The sequence below is a fragment of the Micrasema longulum genome, unplaced genomic scaffold (assembly GCF_059751315.1).
Source record: "Micrasema longulum isolate JH-2025_06_02 unplaced genomic scaffold, ASM5975131v1 h1tg000661l, whole genome shotgun sequence".
Taxonomy (NCBI): Eukaryota; Metazoa; Arthropoda; class Insecta; order Trichoptera; family Brachycentridae; genus Micrasema; species Micrasema longulum.
Genome location: NW_028277857.1, coordinates 516,416 through 531,743, shown reverse-complemented (window position 1 = coordinate 531,743; position 15,328 = coordinate 516,416).

Genomic DNA, 15,328 nt, shown 5'->3' with positions numbered 1-15,328 from the left:
AGCTAGTTTTATTGCCTGCCGCACTGCCAATTTAGAATCCGACTGTTGAAGATTATTCGATAAATTTGTAAGGAATGAGGCGAAGTTTTCTCTCGAGATTTTCTGAATCAGAATTTAAAGTCTTGTTGTTTAAAGTATTGGAGCGAAGTATGGAATTAGAATAATGGTGATGAAATAAGTTTAAATGCTGTCAAAATGTGATCCCTCAGGCAAATGTGTGGTAAAACGATTTATGATAGGTGCACAAATTTCGAGATCCTGTGTAAGGCTGAGACGTGCATTATCGATAATTCAAGAAAGGGGTGCTGCGTTGGTTTGGACATGTAGAGCAAATAGACAGCAAAATAACGGCTAAAAGGATCTACGATGCGAATTTTGACGGGTGCGGAAAACGAGGAAGACCGAGAAAAACATGTCACGATCAAGTCTATCAAATACTTGAAGATGGACATGTCAAAAGTAGGAATAATCGGTGTGCGTGGATGAGAATATACATGAATGTAGAGCAAGCGAGGTATGTATGCAAAGGTAAAGTGATATGGTGTTCTATTCTCTCTGCCTATTCCTGCGGAGAAACGGCGTGACGATTTGTTTGTTTGTTTGTAAATATTTATTTCAATGAATATTTGAGGTATTTTATTTTATGTTAAACAACTATGTTATTAAATATATATTATGTACATTGTTATTATTAGAGCATGTATAAGGATTTGTTTGTGTGTGCTCTACTTCAAGAATCAAAATGAAAAAATAAAAAATATGCACAAAATTAAATTATTGAAAGTCTTTTTTTTTTATTTATCATATGGCCATGGTGTTAAATGTCTGCCAAAAAATAATCTGTGAGTTAATTTATCGGCATTGGGTGCTGATGGTTTTAAAAAAAATCTGTGGAAATTTGTATCCGAAGATAAAAACTATGTTGGTGTAATTTATTTAAGATGTTTTTAAAATAAATAAGTTCTTTTCATTTTAATAAATATTTTTTTTTGGAACTGAGAGAAAAAACATTTTCAGAAGGGAATATGGAAGTCTAGGCATTTACAAGACTTATGACCTGTCATTGGCTGGTTTAAGTGTCCCTTCTCAAACATGTTTTTCCTCTCTGTTGCAACAAATTAAAATATGAATAACTCCTAACATAGAAAATGCAGCCAGTCTGCAAGCATTTGGACATACTCAAGACATTATTGAATAAACTACCTGGTGAAAGAAGTAGCATAAAAAATAGAAAATAGTTTTCAGGCGTTGCGTAATTGTAGACAAAGAACTAAAATTTGTAAAATAATGTAGTAAACATAGACGTAAATACGAGAATATCAGAAAAATATCATACATCACTTTCTTAAACAAGACAAGGACAGTCTAGACTAATAAACCAGGGACTGAAATTATACTATAAACTACCAGACAAAATTAAACAAAATACTCAGACAAACTTTTCAAAAGATGTTTCAAGAGAACTTTCAAAATTTTCCTTATTTTAAAATACACGCACTTTTCTGGATTCAAACTAAAGATATGAACTTTTTTTTCCATGATATATTTTGTTGCCCTTTGATAATAAAGAATATTTTTATGTTTTTAATTTCCTGTTTTAATTACTTCATACAAATTATATATCATGTAATCTACTGAATATTTTATTTTCTCTTTCTTATGTTACACAAATATATTATAACTGTCTATTTATTACAGAAGCAAAAAATCATTTACATTTTCCTGTTAACCCACGAACAGGCCATCCCTGTATGGGATTTAGTTGATTACTATTTTAACTATTAATATGTATTTCATTGCTTTGTAAATATCCTTAATTTTTTTACTACTCTGTTTTACCACATTTGCACATTTAAAAAAAAACAAAAAAAATATTTGTTGTTTTTTTTAAATGTAAAAAATATTATTTTGAACAACAGAGTATGAATAAAAACTGTGTGTAATATTTTTGTAAAAAAAATGTCATAATCCGTAGGAGTTAATAAATAATTTTTCCAACAAAAAAACAGCCAACGACAGGTCATAAGCCCAGTAAATTCTGAAACTTCCATATTCCCTTCTCAAAAATTTGTTTACTCTGTGTTGCAACAAATTTCAATACTTTTATACCATACATAGACTTAAAAACCTCCTATTGTAAAAAAAACAAAAAAAATAATTTTTTAATTGTAGAAAGTATTATTTTGAACAACGGAGTATGAATAAAAATTGTACATAATATTTTTGTAAAATAAATGTAATCCGTAATGGTTGATAAATAAATTTTCCAATAAAAAAAACAGCCAATGAAAGATAATAAGCCCTGTAAATGCCGAGACTTCCATATTCCCTTCTCAAAAATGTTTTTCCTCTGTGTTGCAACAAATTTCAATACTTTTACACCATACATAGACTTAAAAACCTCATCTGCAAAGACACAAAAAATAATGCGCTCTAAATTATTCAACGAGTAAAATAATTAACTAAGTGCTACAAATTAATAATGATATGACGGATGATGGCGCCGAATTTCGTCTGCGCCATGCCACTACAAAAGCGATTGATCAATGATATAGTAATTAATTAATGAAATATCGGAGATGTATCAATCTAATTGTAGACCGTCCTGTGATGAATGTTCTCTCCGCAATAATTCCCAGCCTCTAGTTCAACCAAACAAAAACAAAAGATCCTTTATCGTCCCGACCGCGGCCATGTTGGAACGGATGCTAGGGAGAGATCAATTATTATTTATAGCTAATTTATCGATTAGCCGAACGGATAAAAAGCTTTTTAAGGCAAACAATAGCCCAACTCGTGATTTGTATTAGCCTTGAATTGCTGACTATGATAAAATATTATACATATCAGGGTCGTGATTCTGCATACATATCGAGCCCTCGGAAGATCAGTACCCTTAGCGACTCCTGTAGATAACTATTTTGTCAGTGAAAATAATAAATCATCGTAATTTTTCTTTTTGTACAGTTTTCAATTGTTATATTGACAACAGCGTATCTCGATAAAAAAAATACGCAGATTATTATATGTGCATTGATAAAGTATATTGGTTTAGATAAATTGAAATAAAATTTATATTTGAAGAACTTAATTTGTGGTTATTCATTATTAAAAAAATTCTTTTTTTTTAATCGTTATATAGAAAAAATATTCGTCATTACATTTATTTTATTAATTTAAATTTTTCATTGATAAACCCTTACGGGTTCGAAACATTTAACAAAATATTTTTACAAACATATTACACTAGAGATGAAGAACATTTAAGAGAAGGTTATAAAGAAGTCCAGGCATCTACAGGGCTTATAACCTGTCAATGGCTGGTTTAAGTGGCCACTTTACATACTGTGTAACACTCACCATTCTGCCCATTTTTAAACATCTTTATTCCTTCAATTCTTTCATCTGTTGATGTTTGTGAAGTTAAAGAGCTGAAACCTTTATTTATGCGGGTGAGATTTGTCGAAATTTATAAAAATGGAAAAACGTTGTTTTTTTTGTGTTTAAAATAAACTTGTTTTTGAATGTTTACAAACAACAATCGCTTTTCATAAATCCCAATCATATTTCTTCCTAACATTCCTTTTAATTTCTTCCCATTTACTGATTTTGACTGGATTATTGATAATACTCATAAAATATTAACTGAGATTAAATACATTTAAAAAAATCGGAACCATGAATAAAGTGCACCCCTGTTTGTGAGAAGAGCCGAGTTTGACATTTGCAAACTGAATTCGATATTTGAAAATTAATTATTTTATGTTTGGGAATTTAACCATAAAAAAGTACCTAGGTACATACTTATCAATGTAAAGTCTGTTTCCAAGGTAATAGCAGGCAAGCCAATGTTCGAGCAGGACTATGTCTGTCGGGTCCGCTAGTTCCTTGTATCTTGTCAGAATACTATAAGACTTTTTGTTTTGCTGACTGATATTGACATGTTTAGCCGTTGTGGGATAAGGTGGAACTTATACAACATTCTTTATAGGTCATCCTCGGATTAAGATAGATAGCTACGTAGCACATCATATTAACCGTTTTATTACCCATTTTATAACCCAGGACCTCTTCTATAATTTCATCTATTATAAGATTAAGGGGGTTCTCTGGTTTGACGGTCGGATTTTTAAGCATTTCTTGTGATTTTTTGTGAGAACCAATGAAAAAATAGAACTTTGGAATTTTCACCATTTATTAATTAGTGTTTCAAAAGTATACATATAAGTTTTTTGCTAAAAATATTAATTAAAATCAAGGTTATAGCGCTCTGAAGACACCTTCCTCTAAAAAATGAACGCTCACTCCCGTCACAAAATCAGCTGATTGGCTTATTTGAAACTAAAAAAAATGGCAGTATTTTAATCTGTTAGCTAATATCCACTGAATGAAATATTATGAAAAGAAAATTAAGAAAATTGTGTTTTTGACAGACTTCGGAACAAAAAAATTCGAATTTCATGTATTTTTGTCAACTTTTTGTTTAAAAAAAAATAGAAATGTTTTAAATTTTAGTGTGATAAAAAATCCTTTTATGCGTCTTAATATGTTGAGTCGACCCTATAAAATTAAAATGAATTGATCAAGCTGGTCCCAAGATATAATGGAGGAAAGTTTAAAAAAAAAAGTATTGAGATAAACACGTTTGAAGTTTCAAGTACTGTTACAACTCATACCAGCGCTCCAAATGCCTGCCTCTTCTAACTGCTGTATCTTGATAATGGTTTTTAATTTTAAATATTATATATAATAAGGAAACAATTTATTGAAAAAAAAACGATTTTTTGAACCCATAAAACCAGAGAACCCCTTAAACAAAAAAGGGCTCTGTTAGATTATATAATACAAACAAAATCGTTTAATTAGGTTTCATAATAGTAACCCCTAAATGAACAAAACAAATAAAGAAATGTAAATGAAATTTAAGCGTCGGCTTAAACTTTTTTTTAAATGTAACCGCCCGGTAGATAAGATTTAGAATCGAGGCCCAGAACAGAAATTCGAACTCAATATTGTCCCAGAACTGAATTGTACAATTGAAGAGAAACATTAAACAAGTTAGCTTGAGACGCTTTAAGGCTGAGTTGAAATTAACGGCTTAATCAAGAACTCCGTGACAATTAAAATTTTTTGCCAAGACACTTTATTTTGAACTGAGTAAACTAATAAACTCCGAAAGGTTCATTAATATGGAGTAGATCTATTTAATTAGACCAATTAAATGTATTTTGAGTGTCCCCTAGATTTGTAAATAAAACCCGGTGGCTTTGTAATCTCTTTGCCCACCCCTACGGGGAAACGGCGTGTTTGTTAGTTTGATTTAAATTGTGTTTATAATGATTTATTGATTGATTGAACCGGGATGGTTGCGTGGTTAGCGTCACGGAATCAGGGATCAAAAGTCTAAGGTTTGAACTCGCTCTACCCCAACTTGACTCCCATTTTTAATATACTTGTTGAAAATGATCCCAAAATTGAAACGATTATATATTTTTTTGTTTGAAATATATATCAAAGTTCTTGTCGTTCCAGTGTGAAAACACCCTTTTAAATTAACATGTATTTTATATCAACCATGTCAGGAATCAAACCCAAGATAAGAAAATGCGCTGACCATCACACCACGAGGCTGGTTTTTTATTTATTTTATTAAAATGAATGTACTTACCCAAGAACATTAATTTATCTCACTTGGGATGTCAAAATAAAAATAATTTGATAGTAAAATAAATACAACAACTTAGTTTTTAACCACTAATTTTTAGTTTTCACTGACCGGTTTCAAAGCAAACAAGCTTCTTCGTCAAGGTTTAGTTTTAGTTACGTAAAACTTGACGAAGGAGCTTGTTTGCTTTGAAACCGGTGGGTGTAAAATAAAAATTAGTGGTTTAAAACAAATTTGTTTTATTTATTTTATTATAATGAATAACCACAAATTTCGTGCTTCAAATATAAACTTTATAATTTGATACATTTGCGTGCCTCGGAATATCCATATATATGCGGATAAAATAAATTAAAATTTAGTTTTGTGTTTAAAATAGAAAAATGTGAAATTTATCGGAGACAGTATTATTTTGAATATTCAATTTAACCCTTATTAAAGTGTATATATATTTTTTTTGTTTCATTATTATAATTTTTGATTAAAAGTCTAAAGCTCAGCTGAAATAAAGTGAGGGTTATCACTAGAGCCTGCCTAGGGCTCTGCAGATTGAACGAACACCTTACTAGAATGAACTTTTCCAAAACTTCTCGAAGTAGGTTATGCAGCCGAGATGAGGAAACACCCACACACATTATATGTGAGTGTGATGCTATGCATTATGAAAGGAGCTTCATCCTCGGAGGACCACTGGTTAAACCTGATCATGTTAAAGAGCTTGCTCCCTATCTAATAGCCCGATACTTTACGAATTAAGGCTGATCGGAGGGGGAGATTAAAAAAAATGTAAACTCTCGCCTTCCACACAGTACTCAGGTTTTTTAAAGACCCAAACTTGGAGGGCAAGAACCATTCACGGAGACCTGTTACAATAGATCTTTACATGTCGTAGTGACGTCAAGAACTTGCATAGCACTGACTTCAGCCTCTAAAAATAAGAATAATTATAACGATGTTCAATTTTAACCTACTTTAAGAGTAACACATTAGTAAACATCTATTTGTTTATGCAAGCAAATAGTTTTTCATCTGATTTGATGTAAAACGAGTGGTAAAATTGTTGAATAACCAAAACTACGGACTTTTAAACATTGTAGACACATACTTAAGCTCTACAAAATATTAATATCAATAGAACTTTCAAATAAGCATCCTTCTCATTTTATTCGCATAATTACGTCATATATTGTCCTTTTTTATACCAAAGTTCTTAAAAATATCTTGCACTCAAGGACAATACTCCAAACCACATTCAATTTGGTGATACCCAGGACAAATAATTCGAAAGAATGATTTTTCTATTGAGTATGTCATTATAATATATAATACCGTTCTCTGGTCACGCAGACATATTTCATCTCTCCTATATTAAATACAGAAGTTTTCTTTTGGGGGTTGATGATAAGCTTTACGAGAATAACAGTTAATATTTACATTATTATGTTTTGTGCTTTCGATAATATATTCATTTAATTTGTTTATATTTTTAGCCATTTATTTACTTCATTATGATTTTCAATATTAATATTTTTTTCATTTGCATTTTCATGTTTTTTTTAAATTTTTAATATTTTCAACTGGAGTATTATAATGTTAATTGATCAGTAACTTATTTCACTATGGTGAATGCATATTGACTCTTTTTTTCTTTTGTTTTGATTATTTTGTAAATTGTTAAATATGTTTATGAAAAGTTCCGACTAAACACAGATTTTTCTAACAAGTCGACATAAAAAAAAAAAAATTGTACTATGGTAAAATTGTGTATTCTGTGCCTTAAATAAAATTTATTTTATTATGTTATAAACACATTTTTATTTGTGTTGAAATGCATTCGAAAGGAGTAAACTGCTAGTAAAATCGTTTTTTTTTAAACCATTGTGATCCAATTTCATTACTTCTCTTTTTAATAACTAAGGACATGCATTTACGTTTTTTTTCAAAAACTATATTAATATTTAAGTTTGTCGGAACTGAAAGAAAAAATGTTTTTGATAAGAGAATATGCATATCTGAGCATATAAGTACAAGGCATATGATCTGTTATTTGCTGGTTTAAGTTGCTACTCTACGCACTGTGTAACATTCACCATTTTGCCAATGTTTGAACGTCTAAATTTCCTCAACTCTTCCATCTGTTGACTTTTTGAACTTAAATAGCTTAAACCTTTATTGATGTTAGTGAGATGTGTCTAAATAATTTCAACTACTAGGCAACACCTGAAAACTGTTTTTCAATTCAAAACATCCTCTTACACCAGTAAGTTTATTCAACAATATTTTGAGTGTGTCCAAATGTTTTAGAGAGGCTGGATTTTATCCCCAGGGAGTTATAAAGACTGAAATTTGTTGGGACAGAGAGGGAAATTTTTTTTAAAAGAGAATATGAATATTTAGGGAGGATGACCTGTCATTGGCTAGTTAAAGTGGCCAATAGTTGAGAAAATGTTAATGTTTAAAGATAGGTAGAATAGTGAATGTTACAGAGTATGTAAAATGGCCGCTGAAATCAGTCAACGACAGGGCATAACCTCAGTAAATTTCTAGACATCCATATTCCCTTCTCAAATATGTTTTCCCTCTGTTGCAAAAAATTAGGATCTAAATAACTCCCTGGGGAGGAAATAAAGTATGTCTACAAACATTTGGAAGTACTCAAAACTTTGTTCGATATTATTATTTTATTTTTTCCCCTTTTTTGTTTCATTCGGTTTGTTGAATCACTCGTGAAAATTATTTCCACATGTAACATTGTTATTACTAATACTTTTGTTAATAATTTACAAACTACCATTTTCATTAAAATCACCCATGGTGATCTAAAATAAATATCCCTATACGTTTTGCAGCTACATAGCTGGTAAATAGGTAAAATGTTAACAAATTTTTAATGTTAAACTGATGTCCGCAAAAATTTTGGACGCTTGTAATTATAGTGTAATATGCACCCATCTTTAATTTTTAAAAATTTAAGTAAAGTAAGATTAATGCTTAGCTTCCCTAGTTCGAGATGACGGAAGAACATTTTGTTGATGCTTCCGTGTGTATTTATTACACGTTGAATAAAATACAGAATCGGACTATGAAACCCATGAGTAACGTCGATTACTTAATTGAACAATCTGATTTAGAACTAACTGCTTGTAGTAAAGGCTTCAAAAATTTAATAATTGCCATCACAATTGGTCTTTCTTCTTCCGAGTAGGACATTGAGGTCATGTTTTACATATTTCCCCGACTGTCAGTAGTTTGATATTTGTGCTTGTTAATCAATATTTTGAATGTTTCGATTGCTTTATTGTTTACATACATTAAATGCATGATTCACCTTCTGCACTGGACTTAATTAATACAAAATTAAGTGACAGTAGGTATTGGTTTTCGGGTGTCTCACTTATCTATGTAATTATGGACCTTGTAAAAATTGACATTTTAAAATATTTTACTATTATATAAAATTACCTGTTATAGTAAGGACGCCCATATTACTTTTTATTCAATATCATTAATTTTAAAAACAGAATTCATAATTATTTTATCAAAAAATATTTTCAAACAATATTTTAAGTGACTGTTCGTGTGCTGATATGACTAAAATTTTTCATAATATACTGAAAAGTAACCTGAAATTAATTCAGTGATGATTTTGAAATTCGGCGAAACTCCCACCTAACATAATCATGCCTATTCTAACGCGTGACTGACGAATCGTCACCCCTTCACACCTAGGGGTAAAAAATGGCCGAAATTCCTCAGTTCCACTTTCCACAGTATCAAAGGCGGGCCTTTGTGGAATTTTAATTCTGGCGTGAATTTCGCAGTGGATTTTCACAAAAATTTAGGTGCGCGTAGGCCGCAGACGAAATATAAAAATTCAATTATTTTTATTTCGGTCGGGAGAATAATACGCACCCTTTCGGCCATGAAAGGTACGCGGGCCAGTAAAAAATGATTGGACGGGAAATTATTTTTTATTTTTATTTTGTTAATTTTAATTTTGCTTTTTGATAAAGGTTTTGAACCATTTAAAGCAAACGGTTTCAATTGACGATATTTAAAAAATACCCTTCTGCAGATTATTAAAATATTAAGGAATAAAACCTTAATATTTTAATAATCTGCGGAGACTTTACACTATATTGATTGTATCTAATACCATACTAATACAATTTACGTCTTTTTCATAAAATGGTGCACTAAATTAAATAATATTTATCTTAATTTTTGTTTTGTGCACCATTTTGTGAAAAGAATCTTATATTGTTATGGTATTTAATACAATCAAAAAAGTGTAAAATTTTCATTGAGAAAAAAGTAAAAATGGCATTTTTCAATAAAAATTACAAATACGCCATCTATGAATAATTACGTTAATATTTTCGTTAATAATATCCTTAAAAAAGAAGGCAAAGATAAAAATTGTATTTTATATGAAGCAGTAAAAAAATATTTAGTTTTAAGGAAAGACTTTTTTTTTTAATTAAGAAAAATAATGTGTCAATTTATAAATGAAACAAATATATCATACAATGTTATTATTAAAACGCATATTATAATATATTTATGTGTGTGTTCTGTTCTAAGAGTCCGAGAAATGAAATAGAGTATGAGAGATGGGCTCCATAGTAGAGTTAATGAGTTGGAGAAGAATGAGTAATTGTGGATGGGAAAAGAGCGCATTGAGAATATGAATTAAGAAGTATATAGAATATGTGACATATTAAAGTATGTTATAAAATCCTTTTTTTTTCAATTTGACTATAATGTGAATTTTTATTTGTTTAACATAATTATTTTATATGTAAATAAGAGTGGGTATATTTTTTTAATGCAATTTTCTGCTACCTAATCAAACCGTGCAGTTTGCAACAGTTAGAAGTATTTATAACATTAATAACATTTAGGGTACAAAATCTTGATCCAAAAAAACGAAATATCTACACTGCTTTACAGAGAGGGAAAGAGGGGTAGGAAGGAAAGAAGAAGGAGAAAAAAGAAACTTAAATATTTTAATAGTGGTTTTTCAATCTTGATTTAAATGATAATAAAGAATAGACTATGACATAAGCAAGAAGATTATTCCACAATTAAACAGCTACTACTGTGAACGAGGTGGCTCAAATATATATTAGATTGGTGAGTGGGTATTACAAGGGTTATACAATATTTGTGTAAAAAAAAAAAAGAATTACGATTTGGAAGACAGACATTGAAAGTAAGGAATAAGACAATTTGTTAAGGATAGTAATCTCAGTATTGTGCAATTCCGTTCATTTTTATTTTTAAGTTAAAGTAAACTGAATTTTTTAATATTTTATTGTTGTTTACTTTTTTCTATTTCCTTTGAATATTTTTATTAATGGAAAACATATTTGCCGCAACAAATCAGTTTCTTAAAACAGGCATTTTCCCATATAGAAACCGATGGCAACATTAGGCATACTAATATTTCTGGCCTGCCAAACCCCTCATATATTGAGCCTACTCTTAGAACAAGCAAAATGTGAAAGAACTTTTTTTTGTGCCATTATGTCTAATATGAAATGTTTATTTATAGGTTTAAATAAATAAATAAATCTTCATCAACATTATCGTTCCCTTTCTGCACCTAATGATGCATAGGATATTGCATTGGTACACCAATTGCAGCGTTTCTTGATCATTTTTGTTAAATAAAGGTAAGATGACCAATCTTACGTTTCAGGTACCACTCCAGGGACTTTTAAATATTCTAGTGTACGAGTAAAAACACCATTTAAAATAAATATTTAATGTCAACTCTGTCAGGAATCAAACCCGAGACCTCTTGCATAAGTACATGTATAACTAGAGGATGGGTCACGGGGTCTACCATAAACTATGAATTCAGGCAAAGAAATTTCAAGTTTCTGGTCCCTAAAATATTTAATATGTTACCCAAACATTGCAAAACTATGACCCGGATTCAATAAATAAATTTGTAAAAAAATGGCTATTCGGTTGAGGTAGAGAAAAATCTAAAAATTTACTCAAAAATATTCTTAAATAATAAATGGTATAAATTAATATTGTATTAGTGAATAATAAATTAACAAGTTTATTAAAATATTTGAGTTCGTCCAAATTTTTGTAGACAATAGACTGGAATTCACCCCCTTGGAAGTCATTAAGATTAACACTTAAACCAGCCAATGATAGGCCATAAGCCCTGTAAATGCCTAGACTTCCATATTCCCTTATTTAAGGTATCGTCATATCTTAATTTTAAGATGTATTTTCTAAAGTGAATTTTTGTAAGCATATTTTTATGTAAATAATAAATGTATGGAAAAATAAACAAATAAAAATAAAAAATAATTTTTAAAAAATCTCCATCCCTGTTGTAATTTGTCAACTCGTAGATAGTAATTTTGTTGTTAACTTTGCATCAAAATGTCTGCCTCAAGACAGGTTGTACCTTGTTAGGAAGAGAACACATGATCCAGAGAAATCTTTTACCTAAAAGTGTATGCAGTAGATAAAGAAACTGCGAAGATTAAAGACGTGTCTAATTCTAGTGAATTTTAGTCGGTTTCCTAACAGGTAGGGTAGTAAACTAGATGTCCCTTCGTCTCCAGAGGGCGCTTACCCCTTCTCGGTCCAGTTTATGGGACCCGGGGCAGAGATAATTAGGCAGCTGCGCACTAATTACTTCCTGAAGGAGATCTAAAGGACAATAGAGGTGACATGTACCAGATCCATATTACACGAGGCACAAATCACATTAGTCTGCGGCCATAAGCAAATGCCTTTATTTAAACTGAATTTTATTTGCTAACAATATTTTGAGTTAGTCCAAATTTTTGTAAACAACGGCAGGATAACATTATCAAGGGAACTTACGGACAAACATTCAATACGGAAAATCTACACAATTCATTTAAAGTTCACAACAAATTAAATTCTAACAAACAAACAAATTTATATTGAAGAAAAAAACAAACGAATTCGACATAAATACATCACTCAGATACTAAAATAATATCAAAATTTCTGTATTCCACTCAAGTCATTGTCAAAATAGTTTTGTTTTCGTAGGAATAAAAAATTACAATAATCTTCCCGATGAAATAAAAACTATTAAAACGAATGCATTAGTAAATAAATTCAAACTCAATTTATATTTTTTTCTTTTAACTTTTATTGTTTAAGTTGGTATTTTTGTATTTTTATTTCCTGTTTTTCTTTTTACTTCCGATAATTATAAAAAATCTCGTTTATATTCGAAATTGTATAACTTTAAATAACACAAGTACTAAATTACAATCCAAGCGTTTCATTACAAAAGTTAATATAAATGTATAATTAATATGTATCTAATAAATAAATAAAATAATTTAGTATCGAATTACATAATGCATAAATAAAGTTTAAATAATGAAAGGAGATAGATACATACTTCAAGTAAATCTTAACACACAAGAAAAAAATTATCCCACTCAGGTACATTAGATAATTTTTAGAGAAATATTTTGTCCGAAAATCAGAAGGCCTGGAAACGCTTATACCCGTATGCAGAGACAAACCTTAAGGTGAGGAAAGTATATTCTATTGTCTTCACCTTCGGGTTATTCTCTGCATTTGAAATTAGAATGTACCTTCCTCACCTTAAGTTTTGTCTCTGCATACGGGTATTTAGACTTATTTTATTTTATTTTATTTTATTTTATTTTATTTGGGAAATCAACAGTTCTACATACATTTTTTTTAGTAAACAAACAGATAAAGTGTATAAACTCAGAACTAATAACAGATTTCCACATAGTATACAAAGTTAGTAAAGAAAATATATTACATATCAAATAAATACATACAATTTATACATACATAAATGTTATTTTTATGTACTCAATAATAAAAGATTTTTTAAATATTAATTTTAAGAACATTAAGTTACTGTCAATTGGGCGGGATAAGGACAAAAATGCTTGAAGAGAGGGTAAGGAGGGGAGGGGAGATGTACATATTTATTATTATAATACCTGGCTACCGCACCCGTCACACGAATCTATCTCTTTTCCATGTACCCACAGTTCGCACCAACTATGCACAGAACTCTCCTCTGATTCGTTTGACGCGTAATTGTAATTTATTTTTCAAAACGTAGACATATTTAATTGCAGTAAACTCACTTTTAAAAAAAATTAAAAAACTATTATTTGAAAAAAAAAATATTTCGTTATAAAAAAATATATGTATATATTTTTACATTATAATTTTAAATTGTTTCTATTCACTCATATCAAATACACACTTACCCTGTCCTTAAACCTACCCTCACACCCATATACAATCACACACATACTCACATACCTACCAAAACCACACTCCACTTTTTTACACACGCATCCTCACACACAAAAAAAAAAACTCGCACACATGCGCTTCTATGAATTATATTTAACTGAAATGGATTTTTATAATTGTATTTATGTGGAAAACTGATTTGGCTTTATTTTATGTTTTTTTTATAATGTTGTGTATATTTTTTTGTATTGCTGTTGTTTTTCTTAATAAACAAATAAAAAAAATAATGTCTACTAAGTTACATAATACATTTTTAGTGTAAATTTTAAATCTGACAGAGTGATGTTTGTGTAATTTATATTTTTAAATTTTGTATTGTACATTGAAAAAGTCCTACGAAAAAAAGCATTTTTAACATACGATGTTTTACTTATTGGTACATGAAACAGGTGGTACTGTCTACAAATCCTTATAAAATGTTACTCATCTTGGTTCACTATATTGTATTACTCTTTTATTGATTTACTATGGTTGCTTATGAAATTGTTTTTCTTTTTTTTTTTTCTTCAAATAATGATAACCAAATGTCAAAATATCCCCTTTGTAGTGAAGGAATCAATAAATTATTGAAAAGCGTTTTCTAGATACTTGTACATTATTGCATTTGTACAGGAAACACAGTGAAAGGTATCCATATTATAGTGACTTCATGTTTCACAAATTAAGGTGGATATATATTTTTATTTGTTTTAATTTCAGAAGTTTATCCTTAGAGCAGTCACAGTTAAAAAAACAACCCCTTTTTCAATAGATTCTCCCCCATTCCTCTTTTGAACGCCTTACCTGATAATCAATTGTAAATAACCTATTTTTCACCCTTTTCTCACCATTTTTATGTCATTTGTAAACTGAATGATATTTAAAAAAAATAACCCTTAGAAAATCATGTTTAAAACACTGTTTTCCAAATATGTAATCTTTAAATTATATCTGTAATCTGTAAACATACTTAAAGTGGAAATAACAGCAACTGAGTTTTACAAATTAAAACACAGTACACATACTTTTATGAATAAAAATAAGCTCAAGTAATCTGCTTGTTTCTTCATTCATTGGGAACGGGCTGGGCACTGGACGAGCCTTATTGATATTGATATTTATTTTCAGAGAAACTGTGTGACTGTAACTTATAATAAATGTAAATTGTTTTTTGTATTTTTTCATAAATGTAACTACTCTTAAGCATTATTATTGATTTTCAAACATAATCGAGATTTGAACTTACTAAATTAAATAAATTCTTCAATTCTAAAATTCAATATTCTGTTCACCAAAAACGACACAGTATCGAACACTTTGAGGAAAATATATAAAATATTCATTTAAGAGAAAAAGACA